Here is a 14,730-nt window from a genome sequence, read left to right on the forward strand (position 1 = left end):
TGAACTGTGTGCCTTCAGGATTGCAACACAGCTTCTTTGCACTAGATAAATATGTATATTGAGAGACAGAGAGGGTCTAAGTGTGAGCACAGAGCCTGAACTAGTAACTTAGTGTTAAGAAGCTGATGAGGGAGAGAATAGTTTAAAATTAATATATTTTAGGGCATTACGATTGTCGTAAGAGTCCGGAATGAGGGTTGCAGAGTGGAGTATACTTGGGGTGGGGGTGGGGCTATGCGGAGTGGGGGAGGGGATTCTGTACCAATGAAGGAGTTTGTCTTTTGCTTTTCAAGGAGAGGAGTGAACTGGGGGTCGGGAGAAAAGTGCAACAATGAATGCATGGAATTCCAAAATCTCTGTAGATGTTCATTGAAATTAATAATAATAATAATAAAATTTTAAAAAAGGAAAAAGAAAAATAAGCTGTGCTGCTATCCTGAATGCGTACAATTCGAATCCAACAGCTGCTCCATGGGAGAAGATGGGAAATTTCCTCCAGTGCAATTAACTGCCTCTGGGAAGCCATTGGAGAATGGTCAGGTATGGGTAGGTACTGACTCAATGTTACACAACCATAACATGTATATGTGTGGGTTTTTTGTAGGAGAGAAAGATGAGCTCACACTGGAAAGAAATGTGAGAGAATATTCATGAAGGGGCCAGATGCAGTCAGTCAAACTGGATCAGGGGAAACAGTGGCTGATGGAGCAGGTGGAAAAAGGCCTGGGGTGAGAAATTTTAGTTGCTAGTTGCCTTTGAGTGTGCTCCAACGAATACTAACCATCTTCGCAACAGGACAGATTCTGCCTGCTTCTGCACGCTTCTTCACTCTGGTGTGACTAAGTCCACTCTTACAAGACTTCTACGTCAATCTTTTTCTTAAAGTACATCCCTCATTTTTACTGTCTCTACCAAGCAGAATGTTCTTTTCTAGCAATTGGTCTTTTACAATGGCAAGTCCAAACTAAACTACACAAAATTTTACCATCCTTGCTTCTACAAAAGCATTTTGGCTATGCTTTGTTCAAGAAATACTTCCTTACTTTTCCAGCAGTGTGCAATATATTTTATATTATTTGCCAACAAAAGGCATTAAATTTGTCATTTTTTTCCTAAATTCCCTTTCATTGTCCAGTTTTCACAAATATAACCTTAGTAAAGATATAGTTCTCTCTTTCTTTTACCTCAGAGTGTTAGAATTTTATCACGTATGAATGAATGACAGAGTTGACACTCTGTGCTCTGTTCAGATACCCTCTTCAAGGCTAATTTACTCATCTCTCCAAGGTTACAACTGATAATTGCTCACAGCTGTGCTGCTGTCGAGGAGTTTAAAACTACTCAACGTTATTCATCATTGTGGTAAAAGATGCCTGAGGCTCAGAAAATGTGATGGTTCATTTTAGGTGTCATTCTAGGTAGGAAACGGTGCCTTACATGTATTGTATAGTCAAGGACTATTCTAGATGCCATTGGGAGGGAATATTCTAGATGTGGTTATTAACAAATAATTGACTCCAATTAAAGTATGCTGCCACGAATGATGCAAGGTGCTTTTATTTAGTCTGATAAGGGTCTTGTTGTTGTGTACCGTCAAGTCAGAACCGACCTATAGTTGATCCTTCGGTGGTTTTTCTAGGCAGTTAATCGCACGTAAGGAGATGTCCCAGCCTCCTGTGGAGCAGCTGATGGCCATGCTTTCAGGATTACAGTGCAGCTTTTTTGTCACTAGACCACCAGGCCTCCCTGTTAAAAGTATTAAGCAAAATAAATGAAGGTTCTGAGGAAAGAGGATATTACATCTCAATCTTTACCTTTAACACGATGACTATAGCAACAAGCCATCAGAGCCCCTCGATAGTTAGAGACAGATGTTGTTGTTGTTGTTATTGTTCTTATGTGTTGTCAAGTTGAATACAACCCATAGTGACCCTCTGAAAAAGAGATCAAAACCCTGACCTTTTCTGTGCCATCCTGAACAAGACCTGAACACTTGTATAACTTTCATCGTTTATCCAAATTCATAGAGTTTCTGGAGCCCACTTCTGCTTCCAAGCTTGTTTTAATCCGGAAGCCCCACCAAACACTGTCCATCCTGGGTAACCATTATCATATTTGGCACATTAGTGTCACAGTGTTCAGCTTCACAGCAACCACAAGATACCTCTGTACAGCAAATGAATAGACCAATTGTTATGTGCCACCGAGTCACTCGCAACTCATAATGACCCTGTGTAAAACAGCTCTGAACCCTACTCTATCCTGAGCCAAACTTACTGTCTTTGACACACCTACCCTCATTACTCCAGTCTCTGAGTCAATCCGTCTAATGGAGGGTCTTCCCCTCTTGTACTGTCCTCCCACCCTCCCAAGCATAATGTCCTTCTCCAAGAACTGGACCCTCCTTGCAACATACCCAAGGAATATTGGAATAAGCCTCAGAATCCTTGCCTCAAGGAGCAGCCTGGTTTCACCCTCTCCAGGATGAACTTGTTTGTTCTCCTAGCAGTCCATGATATATTCATCATTCTCACCCAGCATCACAGCTCAAAGGCATTTATTCTTCTTGTCCCATACCTAGTCATTGTGCAGCTTTCTGATGAATAGCACGTAATTGTGAAGACCATGTCCTGGATAAGGCACACCTTAGTCTCTAGAATGATAGCATTGCTCTTCATTACTCTGGAGATGTCCTTGACAGCAGACTTTCCCAATACAATTCGTCTTTTGATTTCCTGACTGCTGAAACCAAGAGTATTGATTGTGGAGCCAAGCAAACTACAGCCACTAACAATTTCAACCTCTTCACTCTTCATCATGAGGCTGCTAATCAGCCCAGTGGTGAGAATCTTTGTTTTCTTGATGTTGAGCTTCAATCTGTATTGAAGGCTGCAGTCCTTGACTGTCTGCAGCACTTGCTTCAGGTTCTCTTTAATTTTAACAAGCATGTTTGTGTCATCGGCATAAAGCAGGTTATTGGCGTGTCTTCCTCTAATCCTGATGTAACATTCCTCCTCGTAGAGCTTAGCCTCCCGATGATCTGTTCCATATATAGCCTGAAAGGGTATGGAGATAGGACAAATCCATGGCAAACACCCTTCCTGATTTTAAACCTTGCTGTATTTCCTTGCTCTGTTCTGGTAACTGACTCTTGGTCCAAGTATAGGTTTTACATAAACATAATTAAGTGTTCGAGGATTTCCATCTTTCCTAGAGTTAGCCACAGTTTATTGTAGTCCACACAGTGACATGCCTTTGCATAGTCAAAGAAACACTGAAAAACGTTCCTCTAGTACTCTCTGCTTTTGGCCAAAATCCACCTAACATTAGCTGTAATATGTCTAGTACCATACCTCTTGTAAATCCAGCCTGTACGTCTGGCAGGTGTCTATTTATGTGGTGTTCTAGTCTTTTTTGGAAATTTTTAAGAGAATCTTGCTTGCATGTGCTATTAATGGTATTGTTAAATAATTTCCACACTCTGCTGGGTCACCTTTCTTTGTAATGGGAACAAACACAGATTTCTTCCAGTTAGTTGACTAGGTGGTTGTCCTCCAGATTTCTTGGCACAATTTTGTGAGTGCATCCAAGGCAGCATCTGTTTGTTGAAATATGTCAATTGGTATTCTGTCAACTCCTGGGGCTTTAGTTTTGCCAATTCCTTCAGAGCAGCTTGAACTTCTTCCTTCATCACCACAGGTTCCTCTTCTCATGTTGTTTCATGAAATTCTTTTGTGTCAGCCAATTTCTTTTGCTACGGTGACTCTGTGTACTCCTTCCATCGTCTTTTAATGCTTCCTGGATTATTCAATATTCTGCTCATAGCATCCTTACGTACTGCAGTTTGGGGCTTGCGTTTGCTTTTAAATTCCTTCAGCTTAAGAACTTTTGAGCAACTTTGGCCCCTTTGATTTTCTGATTCCAGCTCTCTGCACATTTCATTGTAATACTTTACTTTGTCTTCCCACGCTACCTGTTGGAATCTTCCATTCAACTCCATACTTTTTTTATTTCTTCCTTTGCTGTGGCTTCTTGGGACTCTAGTGCAATATTCAGAGTCCCTTCTGACATCCATGTTGGCCTTTTTTTTCTCTTCTGCCTTTGTAATGATCTTTAGCATCCTTCTTGTTGCTTGGGACTGCTGTTGTTATGTGCCATCAGGTTGCCTGTGACTCATAACGACCCTATGCACAACAGCCCTAAACCTTGCTCAATTGTGCGCCAATCTCACTGTCTCTGACATACCTATCCCAATTACCTCAGTTACTGAATCAGTTAATCTCATCAAAGGTCTTCCTCTCCTGTGCTGTCCCTCTAATCTCCCAAGCATGACATCTCTCTCCAAAGACTGATCCCACCTTGCAACATGTCCAAAGTATGCCAGATGAAGCTTCTGAATCCTGGCCTCCAAGGAGCAGCCTGGTTTAACCCTTTCTAGGATGAATCTGTTTGTTCTCCTAGCAGTCCATGGTGTATATTCAATACTCTTCTCCAGCACCACAGCTCAAAGAAATCAACTCTCCTTCCATCATCTGTAGTCATTGTCCAATTCTCTGATGCATAGTAAGTGATTGAAAAGACCATGGCCTGTATCTGGTGCACCTTAGTTTTCAGATTGACATCATTACTCTTCAGTTCTTTGGAGAGGTCTATAACAACAGAGTTTCTTTTACTTTCCTAGCTGCTGGTGCCAAGAGTGTTGATTTTGAAGCCAAGAAAACTAAAGCTGTTCATAATCTCAATCTCTTCACCACCCATAATGATGCTGCCACTTGGCCCAGTGGTGAGAATCTTTGTTTTCATGAACAGGACATCAACAGAGAACTGCCAGAAGTGCAGGCTGAGTTTAGAAGGGGTGGTGGTACTAGGGATACAGTAGTTAATGTTAGATGGATCTTGTCTGAAAGCAGGGAATACCAGAGAAATTTCTATCTGTGTTTCATTGACTATGCAAAGATGCTTGATTGTGTGGACACAATAAACTGTAGCTAACTCTGAGAAAAATGGTAATTCTAGAACAGCTGATTGTGGTTATGTGAAAGCTATACTTGGACAGGAGGCAAAGATGATAGATAGATAGATAGATAGATAAATAGATAGATAGCTAGACAGATAGACACATACACACACACACACACACACACACACATTTGTTGTTGTTGTGTCACAGGTGACTCATAGCGGCCCTATGAAGGAGAGTCCTCAATGCTTGGGTGTCTCTCATCCTCTCTCCAGGTTCATAGGGTTTCTGGAGGCAAGCTATTACGGAAGTGGAGGCCACTCCTCCTTCCAAGCTTGTTTTAATCAGGGAGCTCCACCCCACTTTCTGTCCACTTTGGGTAACCAGCCATTAAAGCATTTGACACACCAGTGTCACAGTGTTCAGCCTCACAGCAGCCACATGTGACCGCTGTACGGCAACTTGTACACCAGGGCTATACAACCTAGAGGAATGTCTGAACAAAAACAAGGAAAGACGGGCCCGAGGGCCGCGGATTAGAAGTCACCCACCTTCGGCTTGGTAGCATCGCTTTCTGTCCATTGAGCCAGCTGATCTCTCTCTCTATGTTGATGTTATTGTTGCTAAGTGCCATTGAGTCGCAGGTGACTCTTAGCGACTCTATGAAGGAGAGTCCTCAATGCTTGGGTGTCTTTCATCCATACACACACAGAGGCACACATGTATATATTGAGCCAATTGCTGTAGTCACTGTGTCAATGTACCTGTCTGATGGTCTTCCTCTCTTCCTCTCATTTACCAATGTTTCACTTTTCCAAGTATGATGTACCTTTCCAGGGTATAACCTCTTACGGACATGCCTAAAGTATGAGATAAAGCTTTGCCTCCAATTAGACACACACACACACACACACACGTGTCACTGTTGTGTACTATCCAGTTAGAACTGATCCATATCTCATCCTCCAGCTTTTCTCTGAAGGCAGGTCAATGCATAAGAGGGGGTTACCTCCTTTGAGTATTCTTTACCAATAGCACGATTCATTATACATCATGTTTTCATTCATTTTCTTCAGTAATAATATCTTGCATGCTACAGTCCCAAACAACAAATCCAAAGGCACATAGTTTGAGTCCACCAGCTGCTCTGTGGGAGAAGGATGAGCAGTCTCTTCCCAAGCTCTTCACTGCCCCTGAAACCTTTCCAGCTTATCAACTACAAGTCCATTCTGACTCAATGGTACAAAGCTACAACATAAAATCAATACGCCCACTTCCTTCAATCTCTTACCTCAGTTTGGAGGAACTCTGGAGGATCATTTCCCATCTCAGCTTTAGGATTCCTTGTCAGATGGTGGGAGTCAGTGTCTCGCTTTTTCACTTCCTTACAAGTAAGCTTTCCTACAGTTGTCTGTTCTATTTCACAGGCAAGTATCCACTCGGAGTCTGCTTCTAGAGAACCCAACTGGGAGGAAACCAAAACCAAAAAGGAACATAAATATATTTGTTACCATTTTGTATGTTTCATAATTTACATAACTGGAATGATACTGCTTTATTCATTTTTATATGGTTTTAAGAAATACTCATATTGATTCATATGCATATAAGTCATCTAAACTACTACATAGAATGTGATTATATGAATAAACCATGATTTATTTATGCATTCCCCTACTGAGAAACGGTTTATTCCGCTATGGCTATCATAACAAGGTCTTTGGCGAAACATGTTTTTTTTTTCCTGTTATGCTTCTATGTTAAATTTTTCTCAGACATATAAATGAATACTAGTCATTTGGAGGTTTTATAAAACTGTAAGTTACTCATTGTTTTCCAATATACTTTTAAAATTGCTATAACTGTAACTATTTTCATTCTTCCCAATGCAATTTCACATTTCTTTAAAGCTTGGCAAACAAATTTTGTTAAATGCATTTGTTTTTGCAAGTGTGAAATACTGAGATACTGTGTCTTATTTAATTAAGTTTAGGATTTCATTTTTATTAATAAAAGAATCCTTTTCATTGTTTGCTATTTCTATTTCGCTACAATTTCCTACTTAATTTCTTTTATAATTTTACTTTTGTGAAACTTGGCTGTATTAGGTTGGTTTGGTTTACCTTCTTTAAAAAAAATCTCAGATGCAACTATTAGTTGATTAAATGTCTAATTAAATGTCAGCTTGTACTATAATATTTCATTTTGGCTCCAGTGATTTTGTTAGCTAGAATTCTTACAGTTTATTATATCTGAATAAATTAACTTTTAACTAATCTTATAAGATATGTGTTTGCATTTAAATTTAATAGATTTATTTTCACATTTAACTTTGTTATGAGAGAAATGTTTACAAAATGGACAGTTTTGTTTTATGAGAGTTCATAGAAAAATCTTTCATACATAAAAATTGTAGTAAGATATTTTACTTCTCTTAATCAACTGGGTCTACTTTAGACATATGGATTTTTGTTGTTGTTGTTGAGAACAACCCATAGCAACCCTATGAACAATAGATCTAAACCCTCTTCAATACTGTACTATGCTCACATGTTCTGAAAAACCCAAGACCATTGCAGCAGTTAATGTATCAATCAATCTGTTTCAGAGCATTTTCCTCTTTCATCAACCATCCACTTTCCCAAGCATGATATCTCTCTCTAAGGAATAACCTCCCCTCGCTACATGTCATAAGTATGTAAGGCAAAGTTTTATTATCTTTGCCTCCAAGGAGTGCTCTGGTTTCACTTTCTCTGAGATAAATTGGTTTGTTCTTTTGGCAGGCCATGGGATAGTCAATACTCTTCTTCAACACCACAGCTCAAAAGCACCAGTTCTTCTGTAATTCATCCTAGTTCACTGTCCAGCTCTCAGATGCAAAGCAAGTGATTGAAAAGATCATGGCCTGAATCAGGTGCATCTTAGTCCTCATATGGACATCGTTGTGCCGCAATAACTTTGAAAGGTCCCTAACTACAGACTTCTCCACTGAATACATCTCCTGATCTCCTGACAGCTAACACCAAAGATACTGATTGTGGATCCAAGTAAGTTGACGTTGTTGACAGCTTCAATCTTTTCTCCACCCTTCATGATGTTGCCTACTTGTCCAAGGTAAGAATTTTTGTTTTCTTGACAGTGAGATAAAATCCATTTAATATATTTTTTGATCATCTAAAATAAGAGCTTCAAGTTCTCTTCACTTTAAGCAAGATTGTGTCATCTGCAAAACATAGGTTATTAATGAGTCTTCTTCCAATCCTAATGCCATATGTCCAGTTTCTCATATAATGCACTCAAAATAAAAATGGAATAGATTTAAGAAAAACAGGATACAACACTTGGGGTATATTCTTAGTAGCGGAGTTTCTACGTTCAACCTTTTGAAGAAATGTCAAACTGTCTTCCCGAGCGATTGTACTTTTTTACAAGCCCACCAACAGTGTATTAGAGTTCCCAGTTCTCCACATCTTTTCAAACTTTATTGCTTGTTGCCCTGCTAAACTTGGCCACTGCTACTGGGGTGATATGGTATCTCATTGTAGAGAATTTACATCTCTATTATTACCAGTTATTTTGATCAATTCTTCATGTGTCTGTTGGCCACCAGAATGTCTTCCTCTGTGAAAAGACTTTCTATGTATTTTGCCAATTTTGTATTTGGGTTATCAGTCTTTTTCTTCTGGAGGCTCTGTAGTGTTCTGCAAAATTTTGTGTGAGATCCTCATCTGAGATGATATTTTTCAAATGTTTTCTCCTCACTCCCCCAGTTGGTAGGTTTTGTCTACACCAATAAGGTCATTATTGTAAAAAAATAGAAAGATAACTAGTGAAGCATTTATGGGGACCTAAGAGGGGAAGAAGTGGGAGTGGAGGGATGAGCATAGTTAGGAGTGAAACCACAGGCTTGCCCAGTTTCGTGGGTGGAGGAAGGAAGTGAAGGAAATGGGAAGGATCTAGCAGGACTAGATATTTATTGGTATTTATAACATCAAGCATAATACATGGTAATAATTGTATGAAGCACAATATGAATGAAGAATAGTGTGAAACAAAATGTATATGAATTTTGTGAACAAACAGAAATTTTTTTAAAAAGGATAAATACAGCATGAAATCACTGTTATAAAAGAGGAAAGACACAGGGGTCTCTTTGGGAAAAGAATAGGAAAAGAGTGGATAGATAACACTGCCTTAAAACAGACGTGGGAAAGAACTGTCTAAAAGGAATATATGATTAGACATTATGTGAATGACAACAATCTGGAAGAAAAAGTGCATTTTTGGAGGAGTTGGGGAAGGGGGAGAAGGGAAATGTTCAACAGTAGAAAAATTATTTTTTTATAAAAAATAGGATAAAACATTGATAGATACTGTCTTAATTTTAAACCATGTAGTGTTTCCTTGCTTTGTTCACTCCACAGCCTCTTGTCTGCATAGGGATCAGATCGACGACTTCTGTGGAAGAAATTATTGGAGAAGCTCAATTACATCCGTCAAAATCAAACCTAGTGCAGGCTGTGGAACAGACCATCAATTCATCATGTGCAAGTTCCGATTGAGACCGAAGAAACGGAAAACAAGTCCACCTGAACCAAAAATGATCTTGAACCTATTTCATCTGAATTTCAAAATGATCCTAAGGATATATTTGAAGCACTGAACACCAGTGGTCAAAGAACAGATGAATTGTGGGATGAGACGAGGGATATCCTCCATAAAGAGAGCAAAAAATCATTGAATTTGGGGCGAGGAATTGTTTAACAATGAAATAATTTTTTGTTTGTTTTTACTTTTCAAAATGAAGGCTGCATAGTGGAGTGGACTTGCGGGGGGAAGGATTGTATAACAATGAAAGATTTTTTCTTTTTCTTTTCAAAACGAAGGCTGCATAGTGGAGTGGACTTAGTGGGGGAGGATTGTATAACAATGAATGAATTTTTCTTTTACTTTTCAAAACTAAGGCTGCATAGTGGAATGGACTTGGGGGGGAAGCACTGTATAACAATCAAAAAATTTTACTTTACGAAGAGAAGAGTAAACTGAAAGGGAGAGGTTGGGCAGGGAGAAAAGTGCAACAATGAATTAATGGATATCCAAAGTATCTGTAAGCTTTCATTAAAATTAATTTTTAAAAAGGAAAAAAAAGTCTTACAAGGACAGAAGGGAAAGAAAACACCAAAATGTCACATCATGTCAGAAGAGACTCATAAATTGTACTAAAGCATCAAAAGACAAAACAAAAGGAAAATATGCTGAAGTAAAAGAGTTGAACAGAAGATTTCAAAGGGCAGCTTGAGAAGACAAAGCAAAGTACTGCAATGTACACAGAGCTGGAATTGGAGAATAAAAAGAGAAGAACTTGCTCGGCATTCAATAAGTTGAGAGAACTTAAATTCACTCCTTGAGTCAATATATTGAAGGATGCTATTGGCAATATATTGGATGATCCAGAAAGTATCAAAAAAAGATGGAAGGAACAGAAAAGTCACTCAACCACAGAGAGTGGACCAACACTGAAAATTTAAGGAAGTACCATATGAACAAGAGCTGGTGGTAATGAGGGAGGAAGTTAAAGATGCACTGAAGACATAGGCAAAAAGTAAGGCCTCAGGAATCGATGGGACACTGATTGATATGTTTCTCCTAACAGGTGCAGCCCTACATGTGCTCACTGGTCTATGTCAGTTACATGTATACTATGGATAATATAAATGACAATTTTTCTTTTGTTGCCATTTTTAAGAATTTCAAAGACAACTTTGTAAAACAAATGTAAAAGCATATAAAGTTGAAAGTTTTTCTGCTTTTTAGTTTTCCTTTATCTTCATCTAACCGTTTATTATTTCATTTCTAGTCTGTGGTATTGTTGTTATATGTTATCATGCCAGCTCTGTCTGACTCAGTCTCCACGTACCAAACACATTGAAACTCTGAATGGTTCTGCTGCATCCTTAAGCCCATTGGTTTGTCTGTTTGGTTTTTTTGCTTTGTTTTGTTTTTTGTTTGTTTGCTTGCTTTTCTTTTTTTCACCATGCCAATCTATATCCTTAAGAGTCTCACTCTTTGGTTAACACTCTTCCAAAGTTTTAAAAATATATGTATAAGGCATTAACAATACTAAAAAACCAACCAACCAAACAAACAAAAAACCTATCTGGGCTCTGATGGCACATTCTACAAAGAGTTTTGCTGATAAACCAAATGTCAAATACATTTCTGGTGGCTCAGATCCATAAGAAGCTTCTTGTGGGAAACGATGCACAATCTCCCTCGTGGTTTATAGCATCAGAAACCTTACAGAGGTTCAACAATGTGTCAATCATGACTTGAGAACAATGAGGCATAGAAAGTATAAATCAATTATAATAAATATGATAAATTTTAAAATGTTATTTTTTACACATTTAACTAATACCTCCCACATGTCATTATTAGAGATGCAACATTAAATACAAATAATGTGGGATAAGCCCCATTTTTAGTTTATCTTGTTGTTGTTGTTATTATATACTGTAGAGTCCCTTTCCCCTCATAGCAACCCTAAGCACAATACCTCTGAAGCTTGTCCTATCCTGTGCCAATCTCACCGCCTCTGACACATCTACCCCTAGGTATGTGTCAATTCATCGAATCTGGGGTCGTCTTCTCTTATACTGTTCCTCCACTTTCTGAGCATGATGTCCTTCTCCAAATATTGATCCCTTCTGAAAATATTCCAAAGTATATGAGAGAGCCTCAAAAATATTTGTCTCCACAGAACAACTTGGTTTCATCATTTCCAGGATAGACGTGTTTGTTCTCTTGGCAGTCCATTGTATGTTCAATAATCTTCTCCAGCACCACAACTCAAAGACATCAAGTCTTCTTCTGTAATTTGTAATCTGCAATCATTGTCCGGTTCTCTGATGCACAGAAAAAAATGACAAGGATTGTGGCCTGGATCAGCAGCACCTTGGTCTCTAGAATGATATTGCTGCTCTTCAGCACTCTGAAGAGGTCTTAGAATTCTTATATTGCCATTCTCAGTCATTGACCAGCTTAGCTTTTACTGATGCATAGCAAGTAATTGGAAAGACCACGGTCTGGGTTAGGCACACCTTAATCTCTATCATTCTTGTTATTGATTGCTGTTGAGTGAAGCACGACTCATAGCAACCCTATGAACAAAAGACATGAAGCCCTTCTATAACTATCGTTCTTTCTCAAAGTTCATCAAGTTTCCAGAGGCAAGTTGTATAGGAAGCAGATACCACTCCTGCTTCCAAACCTTAGTCTCTAGTCTGACATCATTGCTCATCTAAGCAAGAATGGAAAATTTGTGTTGCTTCTGGATATGCAAAGAAAGTATTAAACTTAAAGTGTTGATACTATTCTTGAAGTGTTCTATTGCTGCTTTTAGGTGCCATCAAGTGGCTGTCATAGTGACCTTCAGAATAACAAATCTGAATCCTGTCCTATATCCTAAGCAATTCTCATCATCTTTGACACAGTTGAGCCCATTGTTGCAGTCATCATGTCAGTCCACCTTAATGGGAATTTTTCTTTCTAATGTTGACACTCTAACTTTCCAAAAATCATATCTTTTTCTAAGGAATAGTCTTTCCTACCAATGGATTCAAAGTGTGAGAGACAAATCTTTGCCATCTTTGCTTCCAAGCAACACTCTAGCTGCACCTTTTCAAAACATATCTGTTCATTCTTTCGACAGTCCATGGAATAATCAGTACTTATCCTCAATACCACAACTCAAAGACAACAATACTTCTGTCATCCTATGCCTTGACCAACTGACATCATTCCTCTTTAATATTTAAGATAGTTTCCTAACAGCAAACTTGCCCAAAGCAATACGTCGCCTTATCTTCTGACTTCTGGTACCAAGGGTGTTGATTGTGGATTCAAGCAAGACAAAACCATTCACAGTTTAAATCTCTTCTCCATCTATCATGGTGTTGTCCACTGCCCCAGTATTAAGGACTTTTTCTTCTTGATATTAAGATGCAATCCATATCGAAAGCTGTAGTCCTTAATCTTCTCCAACAGGCAGGCCCATCCAATCCCCCTTTCTTTCAGTGATCAAGATTGTGCCATCTGCATAACATCAGTTCTTGATAAGTCTTCCGGTGATACGGAAGGAGACAGAAAAAAATAATTGTCTCTTTCTCCTTGTCTCTTAAACCCCCCCCTTAGTTCTACCAAAGGATTTTATTCCAATTACATTGTAATTCCTTTATCAGAAAAAAGCTGAGATATTTTATATTTGCTTTTTGCTGTAATTGTAGATTATGCTTGCTATAAAATCTAGCATCTGCCAAATTCAGATATGTGATTAAAGTTAATGCCAAACTGCATATTGTCAACATCCAGTGCACCTGCACACAGGTTTCTGATGACAAGCACCATATAGCACCTTCAGATCAGTCAGGATTGTTTCCAAACTTGAAACCGATTTAACGTGTATTAAATACGGTCATAAACATGTGTAGCTAGCTTATGTCAAAACGTCTTGAAAGGCCACATTTACAAAACAATACAGAAAACAAATTGCACTTTACAAAATAATGCTCAAAATTTATTGTTGAAAATTTCGTTAAGAAAGGTCAGGCTCATTGATCAGGAGATGACTGGGTAGGGTATGGAGTGAGAAAAAATATTCTGAAACTGAGGCTTTTGATATAACTAGAACTCTGGCTAGCATAGGCGCTAAATCCATTTTTGTACTAAGTCAATTTTTCACTTTTCTGTTCTTAGTGTCAACTAATGTCTGGAAATGTAATGTCTGGGGGGAAAAAGTCATTAAACCTTAGACACAGACACAAAAATTCTACACAAAAATGTGGCTTTGCCCCTTGGACTATTTTAAAATATAGTTGGACAACAAGTGAATGGAAATTCAAGGTTTCTGTAAATGTTCATTAAAGTATTAATAAAAAAATAAAAGAAATAGTTAAAAATGGGCTAGGTTAATATTATTTTACTCCTTAACATGAGTCTAGCAGCTAGAAAAATTGCCCCTTTAAGACATCTCAATGTAATTTTATAAATTATGTTTTTGTAATTCCACTGGTAATCTACTCGGTAGTGAGCTGCACCAAACTCACCACTGCTCTTCTCTGCAGTTAAAATGCCTGAGTGGCTCTAAAGAAACTATTTGTTGTTGTTGGTTTTATACGTCTTTGAATCAAGTATGTCTCAGTGATTCTATGAATGAGAGACCTGAAATTTGTCCTATCCTAACAGTAATGATATCTCTGGTATGAGAGCCTCTTTTAAGTCCATTGAACTTCTGGCAGTATTCTGTCTATGTACTGTTCTAGCCATTTTTTAATGTTCTTCAGAAATATTTGATCTTTTTTTCTTTAACTGACAATATATTGTAGACTGTTTGGTCTTTTTTATTTAATCAACAATCAATTGTGGAATGAGAATCTCTTGTTTAAACCAACTAGGACCTTGTGGGAAGTTCTTTGTGATTAAAAGTTCATTGAGGTCTTCTTCCTTAAAGCCTCTTGTTTAAAGTTGATGGATTCTGGTAGGTAGGTCATTTTAATTTGATTAACAATCAGCTGTGGGCTGGTGTTTGGGTGTTTTTTGTTTGTTTGTTTTTTCAGTTAACAGTAAGTTTTGGGCTATTTGGTCTTTTTTATTTAATAAAAAGCCAGGTATAGGTTGTCTGTACTTTTTTTAATTTCATTAATAACTGATAGGCTAGCTTTTATGTTTAAAAATTGATTGGAACTGGTCTGGGAGCCTCTTGTTTGGAGCAG

This window comes from Elephantulus edwardii, unplaced genomic scaffold, assembly GCF_000299155.1.
Source record: "Elephantulus edwardii isolate Elephantulus edwardi_28Jun2011 unplaced genomic scaffold, EleEdw1.0 scaffold00035, whole genome shotgun sequence".
NCBI classification, from domain to species: Eukaryota; Metazoa; Chordata; class Mammalia; order Macroscelidea; family Macroscelididae; genus Elephantulus; species Elephantulus edwardii.